At 39.3% G+C, this 13,248-nt stretch overlaps 1 pseudogene; it reads left to right on the forward strand.

Annotated features, from left to right (window-relative positions):
- Nucleotides 1-922: 922 nt before the first annotated feature.
- LOC137235001 (ectopic P granules protein 5 homolog) lies at nucleotides 923-3,587 on the forward strand (annotated as a pseudogene).
- The last annotated feature ends 9,661 nt before the right edge of the window (nucleotides 3,588-13,248 follow it).

Raw genomic sequence — 13,248 nt, forward strand, 5'->3', positions numbered from 1 at the left:
GGGAGATCTCGCTGTCTTCAAAGAGGACAACTTATCTCCCAACGAATGGAGGTTAGTTCGAGTTGTCAACGTACACCCCGACGAAGATGACCGAGTACGCGTAGTCGACCTCAAAACAAGTCAGACGACCTTTGGTCAAACTGATCCTTCTTCCGCCGGAAGAGACGGATTGCGAGAAGGCGACGAGCTCCTCTTAACAATCCCTCCGTTCCTCCATATCCCTACTTTCAAAAAAAAAAAAAATCAAACCCAGCTCTCGTCCACCCGGAACGAAGCCAACCATCAACCCAAATTCACTCGCTCACCCCGAGCGAGGGCACAGCAAGCAACCCCAACTCACTCGATCTCCCAGAACGAGGACACCAGAAAAGCCTACCGCAGAAGGGCGAACCGATCTGCCACAGAATCTAAGGGCTTTCGGCCCTTTGTATATTTTAAATTTCCAAAAGTCAACCCACATTCACTCGCCCCGAGCGAGGACCCTAACGCAGATCCATTGTCTGCCAGAGAACACATATGCACTCGGCCAACGGCACGAGGCCAACAGGAATTTTGTCAAGATAATCCAATTTTTAAAAATCAAAAATTTTATAATAATCTGAAGAGAGACTCCTTCTGCCTATAGCAGAATCTCTCCTATATTTTTTGGTTATATTTGGCGCACTGCGGCCCGAACCGCGAGTGCTTAAACGTATTTTTATTCAAACAAACGGAGTTGAATTTCGTTTGTTAGCCTGAATTGAAAGATTTATGTTTAGATTATGTTGAGAATATATGGTTAAAGAATTTAATAAAATTTTGCAATTTAATGATGATACTAAGAAAGCAAAAGTTGCGCATATTTTAGATAAAATAATACATTTAAACAAAAATCCGAAGCAATATGTGCCAGCACAATTGAACGCAACTGAAACATTGGAAAATGCAACAAGTACATTTTTTAGCTCAAGCGTATAATCGGTCCGCGGACTTTGATGAACAAAAAGCTGCAGGATCACAAAATATTGTAAGTGGTGACATAGACTGCAATGGAGCAATTGAAGAAAATTACGTCGAGTCTCTACCAGAGCAAGTGTCGTTCGCTGCACAGCTAACTGGCCAAGAGGTCACTGCAAAAGCTGCCACACCACTAATAGAGGTGCTTTCAACGGCAACAGCGCCTGCAGTGAGCACAAGTACACTTGCACTTGCACACGCGAAGATGATGCCAATAGCACAATATCCCAATATTTAGCCATTACAATATATCGAAACCACATCTAAAGTAATATATGAGCAAAAAAGTGTTGCAACACCAAAATAGTGTTTCGTCAACACGCAGTTACGGCCTCTTATTTGCGAACAACAAAAGGAACTATATCATTGCGCTGAGTTAGACATGGTCAAACAATTCGAGTTGGATTTTCTTATGAAACTCTTTATTGGAGACATACGAAAATCACGCACTCTATTAAGCGCCACAAAGCAAACTTACTGGTAATATGTATGATGTGGAAAAAGCAAAAAACACGTGTAGAAAATGCACAAGAACACATATGGAGACAGGCTCAAGTTACAAAATCCCTTTCGCAGAGATGGTGTGATTTTGAAAGAAAGTGTCACGTACAAAGTTGCCCGCCTTTAAAAAAAAAAAAAAAAAAAAAATTTGGAAAGGACCTCCGCTCCTTGGCCCATCTCTATGATTTAGTCTTTAACATTCATGCAACAAATCTCATCAAGGCAAAAATTATTAAAGTAAAGATCGACAGAACGATCGAGGATATAACTTCACCTAATTGCTTGGCAATGCTTACACTAAATGAACAAATCGAACAGCGAAAAGTTCACGATGCTGCTGTAATTCCTTATGTAGCCCGTTTGAAGCGCTCTATATCAATTTTGTTCACGTTCATGCGCAAATTGAGCCCTAATGAGGACTTCTCAGATAATTTAAAAATATGGCTTGGCAAGCTGATTGCCTGGCACTTGCTTATTGCAACTAAAGAGGATCACTGGTTTTTACTTTTCAATATTTTACGTTGCCCTTGTGGTGTTGGAGATTGGGCAACTGCTTTTTTTTCAAATCCTCGTTCAACCAAAAGCTCAAAATACGTATGGGAAAGGCATACAAAGCAGTGAAATGCCAATGGATCTCAATTCCCCGGAGATTAATCACTGTGCAATACTTTGCAAATATTGCTTTTTGCCAAGTAAAAAACGCAACGAATATTTAAAGGATTTTGATCAAGAAATATCGGATCCTGCCCGAGAAGAACGCTGGATAGTCATAGGTTCAGATGGCGAGGATAGTCACAACCAAAGTGGCGAATGTATCGGTCTAAAAGAGAGCGATTCAATAGCTCTATTGAATCAAATACCATCTGAGAGAATCTTTATTTCGGCTTTAAAGATTGAAAAGTTTCTTAATGACCATACATATAATATCACCAGACCACATGTCTGCCAATGATATACTGCGCGTCGTAACATTTTTTTCTAGATTAGTTGTAATTTGTGGTGAAGGTATGCTGACATATAACACCGAGCGCTACAAACAACTAGCAAACCCTTTGGGTCGTCTAATACGACATACATTGCAATACTGTACGGATTATTATGAGTTATATATACATAATGAACCTACAAAGGATGCAAATACATGTGATCGCATTTCGGTAGAACTGAATGTCTTTATTATTCCGGGCATGTAGCTACATATATCGGTCCAGAAATTTGGCCACATGACAGTATTTTTCGTCTCTGTTTTCTCATGCGCTCGACAACGAAATTATTTGGAAACTGTTTTATTATTTATACGTTGGTTTTCCTACCGAAGCATTTCCAGCAAATCAAGAAGACTATACAGAGATAATAAAAACACCTGATTTCTGGACAAAAAAATGCAATATTGCTAATGCGTACTCATCGGCTGAAGATATATATATACTATCTGCTACAGACTTTCTTTAAATAGCTAATGCGCGTGACAGATTTTATTAAAGCTATCTGTTTACATATTTGAATATCGGATTTATAAATGTTAACACTCGTGAAACTTGTTACAAAACAGAGCGTGATATGCTTGTTAATTTAATATTGTCATACGAAGATCTTATCACATTCATCTTACTACAACTTAAAGTAAATTTTAATGAAGTTGCAAACCATCCATACCTTATTAAATCATTGCCATTGGAGAACTGGAAACCTGGAATGCACAGTTTTGAGGTTTCATCCAATTGGCTACTGCACCTTGATTATACATCACGAGAAAATATGCTTGCGAAGGTGGTCGTAAGCCATTTGAATTGGGGCTTCGATTGGGATGGGCGCCTTTTTTGCCACATAACATACATGTTCGTATGGCATGTTTAGTTACAGAATCGCTTAAAAAACATGCTCCTGACACTATTGGCTTATCCGGCATTTCCGAAAGCGTACGTCAAGTTTCGAAACTAATAGATTTGGTGCTGGACGGTGATCTCACAACTTTACATTTAATAGATTTGGGTACTGCATCTATAAAAATGACACTTCGTAATCCAATGGAGCAAATACAATTCGTTCCAGAATTGGGGCATATCAAAATTATATACCGCCTACTCTAGTAGCGTTCAATGAGCTTATCACTTTTCGTTTTCAACTTGATTTAGAAGAAATTTTAAATGAAAAAATGGTTATACGCCAAGCCACGCCGTAATCCAGAATGAAAAACGAAAAAAAATCATTCCATTTACAAAAGTATTTTCCGTTGTTTCAATTCCTCAGAATTTCCCGTTGAATACAAGTATATAAGTATGAATCCGTTTTTTTGCTATCGTTGCCTTTGGTATGCTTGTACCAGGGCGCGGACCTTTAATGTTAACAAGAATGTTAGTAGATTTTTTTTTTTTAAACAGTAGCGAGAGTCAATATTTGTACAAAACAATTCATGATTTAATGAAAAACAAATAACGCACATTTCACGGAAATAACCTTTTTACAAACATGTAAACAAGGCAAGAAATACATGTAAATTCGTATATAAATAGCGTATGCCTATATAATGCTCACCCTTTTGGAATTGCATTTGCTTAAAACGTTCATTTTTCGCTCAAATTTATTCACATAAACTGACGGAAATAGCGTAGGAAAATATTTGCGTACTCATTTGCAACATTCATCTCATAATTTGTACACAAATTTTTTCAAAATTGGTTAGTGTCACCACTAAGTGTTATTTGGGTGGACTCGGCAATTAAATACGTTTACCAAATGATCGCAGTCTTTGTTTTTGAATGCCAAAATACTGAAATATTGGTAGATTTTGGTCCTTGGTGATAGAAGTAGTAAAAAATGAAAACGGGTCAAAAAGTGGGTCCATTTATCAATTAAGCGGAGAAGTCCGTGCACTGGCTGTCCGTTTGCTTATACCAACGTAGGTGTGTACATATATTTGCTTATTTTTTTTTTAGTGCTGCTCCAAATAACGCACGCTGGTACCGAAAACCCGCAAAAGAAACAAAAGCGGGGTCGGCCTTTTTGACCCATACTGACACCTCAGACAGTCCGAAAACAGACTTACGCACAAAAATTAAGGCAGAAACCTAATTCAAAATTAATTATACCCTCATTCACAAAAAAAAAAAAAAAAAAAACAAAAAAATTTTTTTTTTACAGGGTTGCATGCAATCTCAGAAAGGTACGTGCAGATAGAACGCGTCGTGGAGAACGCATCGCCAATCTGCATGTAAGCACCGGCAGTTGGTACACTTTCGAATTTAATTACGATTTTCGCTATTCGTCATGAGCTGTCGCTCAAAATTAAATCCATACCTTCGTCAGCCTCTACGCTTCGTTTTAAACTCGCTTTATTCATCTATTTTAACATACGTTTGTTAATAAAACAACACGCGTATGACGAAAACAAGTAATTTTGCGCGGGTGGCTTGGAATCACATCCGTTCCAACCTCCCACACACCGCAATCTTACTGGTTCTGTTAAAATGCATAAGCTGCTCGAAATCACATCCATTCCGACAGCACTAACTAATAATATAATACCCAACTGACGAAATACATGCGCTGTAGCGAAAACGCGCATCACCCAACCAACCTCACAGCCACTAGCCCTGGCACATCCATAAAATGCCACAGTCGCCCTGAGAGCGACACGACACGTTAGACGCTGGAACGGAGACTTCGACCTCTTCGTCCAGCCCAGAAAAACCTCAAAACCCTCGAGTCTGGAACGGAGACCTCTGCCTCTTCGTCCAACCAAAAAAAATGCCAACCTGAAACGGAGACCTCGGCCTCTCCATCCGGAACAAAAAAGAAACAAAGAATAACAAAAAAAAAAATGATACCATTCTGGAATGGAGACCTCGTCCTCTTCGTCCAGCCTTACTGGCCATCGATTATACATATATCACTTTCTGAACTTCTATAGATTAGAGTTACGTATAAACCAATGGCAAGAAATATTCACTTCTAACTGTTCATAACCGCTAATTTTTTCAGCTTAGCTCAGGTGGCATGCTAAGCAAGTCGGAAAGGATTCCCGGCCATTTTGCGTCGCAGACGAACTCCTCATTTACATTAAGTTTAGTGTGTAAGTCTTATATTAATTTTTCTCGTTTCAGCGGAGGTCACTGGCGGAAAACGATGTTGCGTAGCGCAAGGGGGGCCGGCATGTTTAGGCAGGATGCCTAACTTTTCCGCATCTGATTGCGACCCCCCAATGCAACTCTGCAAATCGATACTCGATACTCGAATTAATTTATAACCACCCACACCATCACCCTCATGCATGTGCATGCATGTACATGCACGTGTATGTGTGCCTTTTGTCAGCACTCATGCATATGCATGTCGGGGTTGATGTGTGGGTGCGTTTCCCCTCCAAAACGGAGGATTTTGCGGGTCAACGGTTGTAGCTTGCTATACAACCGGCCTCTTGGATTTCAACCGCCGTACCAGACGCATCTGCCGCCAACGATCTCTGCCGTGTTTCTACATACAGTCAGGTAATATTGTCACCAAGTTACTTTACGTCCACCCAATAAAACAGTCTTATTATAACGAGAAATTCTCGTCTATTTGTTTATTTCATTATTCCACACGCCATATACCCACGGAGATCGACCCTGGTGCGCCCACCTACCTCCAGGAGCCCACGCACCCCGGCCGAACAGGGATAAATAGAAAGGAACGTAGTGTCTGGATACTCTAGGGGAACCGCAACAAACAAGCGGCTGAGGAGGTCCACAGAATCAATTTCCCCAATAATGAGCTTATGGATGAACAATACCCCCAGTAATATTCTCCGATTTTCCAGAGTGGGTAAGTTAATAAGAAGAAGTCTACTTCTGTATGGAGGAAGGTGGAGACTTGAGTCCCATTTAAGGCCGCGCAATACAAATATCAAAAATTGCTTTTGAACTGACTCAAGACATTTTATATGCTTTTGAGAAACAGGGGACCAAACGCATGAGCAATACTCGAGTATTGGATGAACCAGCGATGTGTAAGGAACCTTAGTAAGGTACGGATCATCGAACTCTTTAGCCCATCTTTTAACAAATCCAAGTAAACCCAACGCTTTGTTGGCTATAGATGAAATATGCGTGTTAAAATTCAATTTCGGATCAAAAAGGACACCTAGATCATTTGCAATAGATATACGCTCCAAAGGCGTACCATCTATTACATAAGATTTCAATGCTGGCTTCACTCGGTGAAATGTCATATGCTTACTGATATGTTGTTACATTCTTTACATATTCTTCATGCATATGTACATACACACATCTCTGTGTTCTCATATTTGTATAAGAGATTCTCAGTTATCTATTATTTCCCCTTATCAATTACTCATAAGTATACATTCCGTTACTCTGTAAAGTAAAACATGTATATATAATATCATCAGAGCATCAAATAAACAGTCTTAACGAAGTATTAAACACAACACTTACATTTAGAGCAATTTAAAGCAAGTAAATTTGTTGTGCACCAACATTGGAACGAGACCAAGTCGGCCTGAAGAAGATAGAAGGAACTCAAATCGGTAGGACAGTAAGTGTAGCAAAGTTTTACATCATCCGCATACATTATAGTATGGGAATATAATATTGTCTGTGGCAAGTCATTAATGAAAAGGGCAAAGAGCAAAGGGCCTATATGACTTCCCTGGGTTACGCCGGAGGAAACTACCAACGATTCCGACAGATTGGACTTGAACAAAACTTTTTGGGTCCGGTTAGAAAGATAGCTTTTCAGCCACATTAATAGGTGAAACGGAAAGCCCAGTAAATCAAGCTTATGAATAAGCAAGTCATGGTTGAAGGTATCAAATGCTTTGCTGAAGTCCGTGTAGATGACATCCGTTTGCTTGTTCGCTAAAAATCCTTCCATAACTATAGAGGTGAATACAAGCAAATTTGTAGTGGTTAACCTTTGGCATGGAGACAAAAGACTAGAACACTGATATTGGAGTTGACTGGTAACAATCTGTTCAAAGACTTTAGGAATGACTGAAAGTTTAGCAATACCCCTGTAGTTTTCAACTTTTGACCTGCTACCTTTTTTATGCAGGGGTATAATAAAATACTGTTTCGAAAGTGTCGGGAATGACGCAGATCCCAGAGATAGCTCAAATAAATTTAAAATAGGCTCATACATGTTTTCGGCGCAGTACCTAAGCACGCAACTAGGAACACAGTCCGGTCCCGGAGAAAAGGTGGGCTTCAAAGATTGAAGACTCTGAAGAACAATATTACCATCAATAGCAGGATTCCTAATGTAATTCGAGCTATCTTAGCGATAGGGATATTGGCCGGAATGAAAACCACTGGATGAATACGTGGACTTAAAGAACTCAGAAAATAGTTCAGCAACGTCGTCATCAGTGCAAGCTTTTTTACCTCCAAAGGTTAATGAGGAAGGATATCCAGAAGTTTTCTGCTTTGAATTTAAGAAACTGTAAAACTTTTTTGGATTTCTAAAAAATTTGGCTTTACAACAACTCAAGTAATTTTTATAACATAGCTGATTAAGACGGTGAAATTTAGAACGAGCTATTAGATATTTAGAGGGGTGTGCAGATGCCCCAGATTTCTTGAATCTCTTATAAAGCCTAGATTTAATGCTATTAAGTCTGATAAGTTGCCTTGAAAACCAAGTGGGCTTATTCGAACATAGGGTATAGCGAGTAGGAGGAGTGCAGGTATCAAAGAAGCCATCAAGTGTACTGTAAAATATAGAGATAGCCGAATCGACATCAGTGCAAGCATAGAGATCCAAACAATCATGGGAAGCCATCGCTGAGCATAATGAAATTCGCTTTGTAGAAGCATCTAGCTCGGGGAAGAGACTGTACTTGAATCCTACGGGGTAGGCTGATATCAAGTCATATCTCTAGCGTAGGGTGAAGAGGATCTTCTGGAAGGGATAAAGGTGGTATTTGCGTAAGGGCAGTACCCACCGAGCCATCCACAAATACTAAATCCAGCATTTTATTTCCACTATTTGGAACATTGTTAATCTGTAAAAGAGATGAGTCTAACAAGCAATTGAGAAACTCATGTTGAGCAGTGGGAGTTAAAAAGTTTGAATCCCTTATATTAACCCAATTAACTGTTGGCAAGTTAAAGTCACCAACAACAACAAGTCGATCGTTATCTCCCAACTGAGAATGCAAATCGCAGATGGCCGAGCTATGACTAGCATAAACATCCATATCCGAACGAGGTAGTATATATGAACAGCAAACAATTACGCTATAGCTACCGAATGAAAGCTTAACTGTTATGAATTCGATATGAGAGATATTGTCCAGCGAAATCAACTCAGATGATAGGTTAGATTCAACAGCAATAAGGACACCTCCCGCTCTAGAGATGCGATCACGCCGATAAACAGCATATTTATTTGAAAAAACCTCAGAATTGTAATTATCAGGCTTTAGCCAGGTCTCCGTAAAAGCTACAACTTGTGCAGAAAAGTTGAAAGAATTAAGGAAGAGTGGAACAAGTTTTGATCGTAAACCACGAACATTTTGGTAATTAATGAGAAGACGGGACAGATCAGCAAGTACCTTTGTGTTGTTATTACTGTGTTCGTCATACCGTTTTTTGGCTGTAATAAAACAGGTTCGGCCCTCGCCTTTCTTGTGAACAAGCGAACCACAGTATGCTTAGGCCAAAAAGAGGAATCAAGTACCTTATCGAAATATTCATCTGAAAGGGATATTTTAAATGAGGAGATGTCTCTCTCATATTTAAAGTTAAATTTATACACATTGATGTTACTAGTGCGTGCAACACCAAGATTAGAGCAAACGTAATGAGCAATGTCATTTTCGGTAAGCGAGGCGTGTAATCGGGACACAAATACAGCCCTACGAGGTGGCACGGCAGTCACCTGCAAAGGAGTAGCGGATAGCGCACCAGAGAGCTGGGAAGGTGCGGCCGTTATAGAACAGTTGACAGAAAACGCATTGCTTGACCTAGCGTTGGTTACCGAGCCCGTCAAAGAAGTACTATTTTTTTCAGGTACACTTGTATCGCCAGCAGCAACCTTAGTATCGGTAACTGTTATTGTTGGAGCCGGTGGAGGAGTAGGATGAATTAGGGAGTCCAGCGAAATCAACACTGGTGACGCAGAACAAACAGCCGAAAAGGTACCACTATTAGTTCGTGCATCGTTTAATTTGCCAGGAATCGTCTCACTGGAAGTCTCGACACAGCCTTGTGGAGATTCTTGTGGAGATTCCTGAGCTGCATTGTTCATAACGCCTTTGGTAAGCCTGTTCGTATCAGTCAACGCGGTTGAAGGAACATTCGTAGGAGTACAGCTATACCCCTGACTCGAAGACAAGTTGGAGTCATTGTTGGGCATACATTTCTTACGTTTTTGGGATTCAGATATCACTTTAAATTTTTTAAAGTGAGCCTCCAATGTTTTGAATCTTTCGTTAAGGTCACGAAACCCAATAAAAATGTTGTTGAACTCTTTCTGAGTTTGCCTCATAAAAGCTCGCATGTCGTTTTCTACGGAACCACAATCATGACATGTCCAGTTCAGTCCAATTTTTCTGGATATTAGGTGAACCACCCGACCACCTATGTGAGAGAAACCGGTACAGATAACATGAGCCACATTATCACAGAGCCAACAACAAACATAAGTATCACCACGGGAAATTTTCTTTTGTTTGGTGCACTTCTTGACACAGCAATCCAACATAATTGCAAAGTTAAACAAACCCAAAAGAAAGATAGGCAAAGAAAACTATAAGTATAGGATAAATTGAACATCTGTTCAAAAAATATGGGCGAGAGTTATTTTGGAGCACTGGATGCAAATCGCAAGACAGCGTATAGCTAGCAGCGAACACAACAAAAAGCAAAAAGGGCACACAATGACTTGCTAATTGAAGCTACCAACAAAAAGGTATGCAGTTATTACAAATTTTTGTGAAAGTCTATGATATATGAACACACAGACTGAATGTTTAAATTGCACAAAAAAGCACTATGTATATTGCACTGTGTAAAGATTTAATACGAAATTAAACTTATAAACTGTTTTCTATTATATTAATGAATATTTATAAAAGATAAAACTTTTTTAAAAAGTAAAAAGAATAACAATTCGAAGAGCGATCAAAAACACGGCAGATAGTGTGCTTAACTGAAACTGCCCATAGCGCCTCTACCGCTGATGCTTTTATACTCTGTGATTTCCTCGTGGCATCTTCTAGGCGCTTCCAGAATTTACTTAGTTATAAATTTCTCAGCTACAACTATAGATGTATAATTTTTATAGCTTCTCTCATACCCCATGCGCTTGTATGTGTGAGCGACACTTCCACAATCAAAATTGCATACCTTTAGGAGCATTTCAGATAAGATATCTCCATGTGCTTGTGCATTGCTCTCAGCTGCGTGTCCTTCATATGTGTAGACATAATGATTGATTCATTTATGTAGATACATAATGATTGATCTATGCATGTGCATGCAAGGCGCTGCTTAGCATCGGCTTAGAGATGGTAGCACACCTTAGTTTTGCTAATATTCGTAACAATATTATATTAATATCTAAAACACACTTTACTAACATCTCTTTTTTAAAATACACGGCTATGACCTGATTTGTGCAAATCACCCAAATAACAAAGCTAATGGAGGATCAACAATAATCATAAAAAGCAACATTAAGTACAGGGTTAAGCATAGCGTGAGTGGCAACGCCATACAAGCTGCCTGCATCCAAGTGAAGTGCTTACACTTTGACTTAAGTTTATCAGCCGTGTATTTTCCACCAAGATTCTCTATAAATTCCAAAGAATACTGGGACTCTTTTCAGAAACTTGAGACACGATTTATTTTTGGTGGTGATTACAATGCCAAACATCCCTGGTGGGGGTCAAGACTAATTAATCCAAAAGGTAGGAAACTTTATAAGTGCATAACTGATAAAAATCTCTCAACGCTATCTACAGGAAAACCAACCTACTGGCCTTCTGATCCTAGGAAGATTCCTTAGCTACTAGATTTCATTGTATACTCAGGTATACCCCATCACCAAATAAGTATAGCTGAAATCTTTGAACTCAGTTCGGATCACTCGGCACTTGTTGTAGCCTACAACTCCGTGTCCATAAAATTCAATTTCCTTTACAAGGTTATTACATCGAAGACAGATATGGCACTGAAATAGACTTTGTGGTCGAAACGTTGACCAACAAAATACACGAAGCCGGACTGTACTTTACACCACCACCAAAAGAAATGACAAGAAGTAGCGAGTTTATATCAGCAGAAATTATACGACTTATAAAATTTAAACGAGGTTTGAGAAAAAAATGGCAAACAAGCCAAAGTCCTGAGGACAAAACAATGTTAAACAAGGCTAGAAACGAGCTTAAGAAACGACTGACCGAATTAAGAAACGAATCAGCTGCTGATTTCCTAAAACTCTCGATTCCTTTACACATGATTTTTAATACTCCCTTTGGAGAGCTACGCGATATCTAAAGTGTCCAACCAGAAGAAATGTCGTCATTAAAGACAACAATGGAGTTTGGTGCCGGTGAAGATAAAGTTGAGGCATTTGCGCAACACCTCCATACAGTGTTCCAACCCAATCCCGATGGTGATAGCATAGACGAAGAAATTTCAAATTTCTTAGATGCGCTATGCCAAATAAATCTCCCAATAAGCCATATTAGGACAAAAGAAGTAGAGCTAGAGATTAAAACATCAATAGCAAAAAATCACCAGGATATGACAAAATAGGTGAAACAACTTTAAAAACCCTGCCCAAAAGTGTATTCAACTATTAACGCGTATATACAACGCAATGTTAAGAGTTGACCACTATCCAACGCAGTGGAAATGTGCAGAAGTTATCATGATACAGAAGCCCAATAAACCTGAAAACATCACGTCTTCATACCGATCGATAAGTTTGCTGGTAACATTCTCCAAAATATTTGAAAGAATACTTTTGAGAAGAATGTTACCAGTACTGGACAAGAATAATATAATACCGGAACACCAGTTTGGGTTTAGAACGAGTCATGGAACAGTAGAGCAATGCCACCGAGTTATCAACGATATTACAGAGGCACTCTAAAGCAAAAAGTACTGTACAGCAGTTTTCCTTGACATACAACAAATTTTGATATCGTCTGGCATAAGGGAATTCTATACAAACTAAAGAAAATACTACCGGCTCCGTACTATTTATTACTAAAATCGTATTTAACCAACCGGAAATTCTATGTTGTAAATCAAGGCGTAACATCTAATATATACTCCATAAATGCTTGTGTGCCGCAGGGCAGCGTGCTGGGTCCGGTATTGTATACAATATTCCCTGCCGATTTGCCCGTGTTGGCAGATGTAAACATTGCCACGTATGCTGACGATACAGCTATAATTGCAACATCCCTGACACCATAAGACGCGTCACTGAGTAAACAGAAAGAGCTTAATGAAGTAGACAAATGGCTGCATAAATGGAAAATTTGAGTTAACCCCCAAAAATCTACGCATGTAACTTTCACTCTTAGAAGAGGTGACTGTGACTGTCCTCCTGTTAATCTTTGTGGGACTCAAATACCACAAAATACGACAGTGAAATATCTTGGCGTACATCTTGACAGGAGGTTGACCTGGAGACCGTATATAAATGCCAAATTGAAGCAACTGAACCAACTGGCTTCTTGGAAAAAAATCACAGCTAAGCTTGGAAAATTAAGTAAGAATCTATAAAGCA

Source organism: Eurosta solidaginis, chromosome X (genome assembly GCF_040869045.1).
Source record: "Eurosta solidaginis isolate ZX-2024a chromosome X, ASM4086904v1, whole genome shotgun sequence".
Taxonomy (NCBI): domain Eukaryota; kingdom Metazoa; phylum Arthropoda; class Insecta; order Diptera; family Tephritidae; genus Eurosta; species Eurosta solidaginis.